The following is a 4,516-nucleotide window of genomic DNA, read 5'->3' on the forward strand; positions in this document are numbered from 1 at the left end:
TTTAAAACGAGAGTTTTAAGTGTTTGGTTAGTGACCTCCTGTTTGCGTTTTACATCTGAAAAGCAGTATTAGGTGTTTAGTTAGTGATCTCATGTTTTCCTTTTACACCCGAAAAACAACATTTTACAAAAGCAGAGAATCTCTGCTTTTTGGAAAAACAGCTTTTTCCAACAGTAAACAGCAAACCGTAACAGCAAACAACAACAAGAAACCGTAACAGCAAACAGCAACAGCAAACAGTAGGTAAAACAAACAGGCTTAGGACCCGTTTGTTTTACCTACTGTTTACTGTTGTTGTTTGCTGTTACGGTTTGCTGTTGCTGTTACGGTTTACTGTTTGCTGTTGGAAAAAGTTATTTTTCCAAAAAGCAGAGATTCTCTGCTTTTGTAAAAGACTGCTTTTCGGGTGTAAAAGGTAAACAAGAGATCACTAACCAAACACCTAATGCTGCTTTTCAGATGTAAAAGGCAAACAGGAGGTCACTAACCAAACACCTAAAGCTCTCCCTTTTGAAGTGAAAAGGCAAAAGGAGCATGAAAAGGAGCAACCAAACACCCCCTAGTTTGATATAATTGTAGATAATATTTTAAATCTGAATTTGAAGATATTAAATTGAGAAAATAAGGGCTTGTTTTTTTTTTTTTTTATGGAGAAAAATTATGTTAACGATATATCTTTTTCATTAATATAAAATAATAAATTAAAATTGAATTAAGTGTATATAGTCTCTAATTGCTTAAATCATTGAGTTGGTTATTTACTTATTCATAATTGTTTGAAGAATGAAAAAAAAGCTCTTCATTATTTTTGAGAAGAAAAAAAAAGCTCTTTATAATCTCAAATTAAATTTTATTTATTTTCAAATTATTTTAAAAAAATAGAATTCAACTGAATTAAATATTACATACTTTGGATTCCTACATTCAATCACAATTGGGCCAACCAATTTGTAACTGTTGTTTGAGGCCCATATCAAATGTTAAGCTGGTGATAATAAATGGGCCTTAAAGCCCAAACATAAAATATTCTTCTAAGCACACTTGTTATCGCCTAGACCTGTTCAAAATCCCACTGGCACGTCCAGTCCCTCCAAGCCCGCTCTTCAAAGACTGGGTTTGGACATAAATGTTTCGTAATAGGCCCGGCCCGACCCAAGCCCGCTTAGGCCCGCATATAGAGTATGTTGGGCTTGGGATTTGTCTCAAAACCCAGGCCCAGCCCAGTCCGGCCCGAAATTTTAAAAATAATTTTAATTTAATAACTTTTATAGTTTAATAAACTTTATATTCCAAAAATAAAAATTTTAAATTTCTTCAACATAAAAATTTCCAAACCATATATTTTTAAAATTGGTGAACATGTACATATTTTTGTTACCATTTTATTTTCTACTATCAAAAACGTATTTTTTTATTTAGGTTTGCGTTAATTGATTTTTATTGAAATAATTCTCTAAAATTTAGTTTATTGTATTTTATTATTTATAGTATACTTTTTTAGTTTAATTTTAATTTTTAAAAAATACAAAGATATTAGTTGGGTCGGGCCGGGTTGGGCTTGGGAATTAGTTCTTTTAGCTTGGCCCAGCCCGGTCCGAACCCAATGTAAATATAGTGCGGGCTTGGTTGGGCTTGGACAAAGTAATTATGTGACAAGCCCAGTTAGGCCCGGTCCAAGCCCAGCCCGGTCCAGCCCATGAACAGGTCTATTATGGCCTTCCAAATCAAAATGGTCACTCAACTTTGAGTTTTATCTCAATTATATTACTTCGTCGATTTAATGGTTAAAAGATATCGAACTAATAACATAAGTGATACGTCAACACGAGTCAACTCAAATATCTGACCAAAACGAAACGTGACAACCACATGTTGGGTTTTTTTATGGAAAAAACTAAATTTTGTTTTTTTTCACAAAAATAACTGACACGTGATAGTTTGGTGACGCATACGTGAATGTCATGTGTTGTTTCATAAATCTGAGTTGACTCATGCTGACATATCACATATATCATCACTCTGATGTTTTTTAATCACTAAAATCGTCAAAGTGACCTAATTGAGACTAAACTCAAATTTGAATGATTTTATTGAGACAAATTGAAGTTAAATGACCATTTTGAGACAACCATGTAAATTCAGTGATTAATAGTATATTTAACCCTATTTTTCATGGGATGATTTCAAAATAATCCTATAGTCTTACGTTTTCACAAATAAATTCATGTGTTTCTTATTTGTTTTTACAAAAAGAGAGCCGAGTTCAATAAATTTCTGCGATTTTACTAACGGTAAGGACCTTACTTAAAAAAACAAAAAATTATCTATTACAACTTGAAATTATAGAGATTTATTTTAAAATTATTCCTATTTTAATTTGACAAATACGAGCTCTCGTTAAATCATATTACACACATTAAAACCACTATAGTTGTAAGAATCGGATTAGACCGGACCATCTGGTTTAACCCGGTTCGACCACTATTAAAACTATAATATATTAAAAGTACCGATTTTACTAGTTTGACATAATCCAAAATTATGACTTGATATAGTTGTAAATAGTTTTTAAAAGATGAATTTTTGTGTAATTTTCTCTATATTCTTCTAAGGGGTAAATTACACCAATGATACCTGAACTTTACCTTATTTACATTTTGGTACCTAGATTATATTTTATCCTAAAAATATACCTGAAATAATGATGACTGGACAATTTAGTATATTTTACCGGTTAATGACCGGTCAATAAGAGTTTCATGAGTTAGTTACACCGATGGTATCTGAACTTTACCATTATTCATACTTTGATACCTGGATTTTATTTTATCCTAAAAACATAACTTAAGTAAAGGTGACCGAAAACTTTAGTTCATTTGATCGGTTAGTGACCGGGTAATGTGAGTTTGACCATTTTGAACTAAACACTAGGACTCACCATACACTCAATTAACACAAAATTACAATACTTTATGTTAATTGAGTGTATGATGGATCTCAATTTTTAATTTAAAATAGTCAAACTCGTGTTGAGCGATCACTGGTCAGTCAAATATACTAAAATTTTGAGTCATCTTTACTTGAGGTATATTTTTTGGGTAAAATAAAATCTATGTACCAAAGTGTGAATTAGGATAAAATTCAGGTACCATCAGTGTAATTTACTCATCAAACTCGCACTGACCGGCCATTGACCGGTAAAATATACTAAATTGTCCGGTCATCATTACTTCAGGTATATTTTTGGGATAAAGTGGAATCTATGTACCAAAGTTTGAACTAGGGTAGAATTCAGGTACCATTAGTGTAATTTACTCTTCTTCTAAGCAAACTTGTAATGGGCCTTCTAAAGCCCAACAAAAAATAAAATTTGTGAAATAAGCCTTACGGTTCCACTAGGTGACATTTGATTTGATTTTGTGATATTATTATTATTATATTATTATTATTATTATTATTATTATTATTATTATTATTATTATTATTCTTTTTGTTGATTAACTCGTGATATTTTCATGGGATAATTTTAAAAATAATCCCCATAATTTTACATTTTAACAAATTAATAAGTGAGGTCCTCACGGTAAGTAAATCGACGGTGTCAACAAATTTCTGCGATTTTACTAACGGCGAGATCATGAATCCTCTTTTGAACAAAAAAACCGACTTGCTCACGGTTAATATTTCATTAACCAATGGCTCAATGCGTACAATTATAATTAAATGAGTGCTTAACGTATAAAACTAAAATATCAATAACTTAATCAATAAAAAAATAAAGTTAAATATATATATAGTTGTCGGTAGACCTGTCCACGGGTCCGAGTACCCGTTCGTCCCGCCCAGGCCCGTGTCTCTTGGGCCGGGCTTGGACAATGAAATTTACTTTTAGGCCTAGCCCAGCCCAGGCCCGCTAAAGCCCGCCTATTTTTTGGGCGGGCTTGGGACATATGAAAATATCACGGGCCAGGCCAGCCCAGCCCGGCCCGCCTTATTAATATTAATTAAGAAATTTATATATTTATAATTAAATATTTATTTTAAGTATAAATTTGATTTTTTATAATTAAAAATTATGTATATTTTTTTAGATAGGCTTATATGGGTTGGGCTTGGGATTTGATTTTTAAGCCCGAGCCCAGCCCGGCCCGAGCCCGCCTAAATTAATACTGGACTGGGCTGGGCTTGGGACGAACACTTTTACACAAAAGCCCGTCAGACCCGACCCGAACCCGGCCCAACCCGGCCCATGGACAGGTCTAGTTGTCGGACAACAATAATTTTATCTCCAAAGTCATAAATGATACTGTTAGAAATATTTAATATGGATGAAATATAATCCGATTGTAACGGAAATGAGTCGAATATAGATTAAAAATGGATAATTAGGGTTAAAGTATCAGTTAGTGATAAATAGATAATCACACCTTATAATCTAACCCTAATACATTTTATTAAAGAGAGAAAGCTAAGTAGCCTCATTCTCCTCATCTCTTGCACCGTCCACCTTCTCAAT

This window comes from Euphorbia lathyris, chromosome 7, assembly GCF_963576675.1.
Source record: "Euphorbia lathyris chromosome 7, ddEupLath1.1, whole genome shotgun sequence".
NCBI lineage: Eukaryota > Viridiplantae > Streptophyta > Magnoliopsida > Malpighiales > Euphorbiaceae > Euphorbia > Euphorbia lathyris.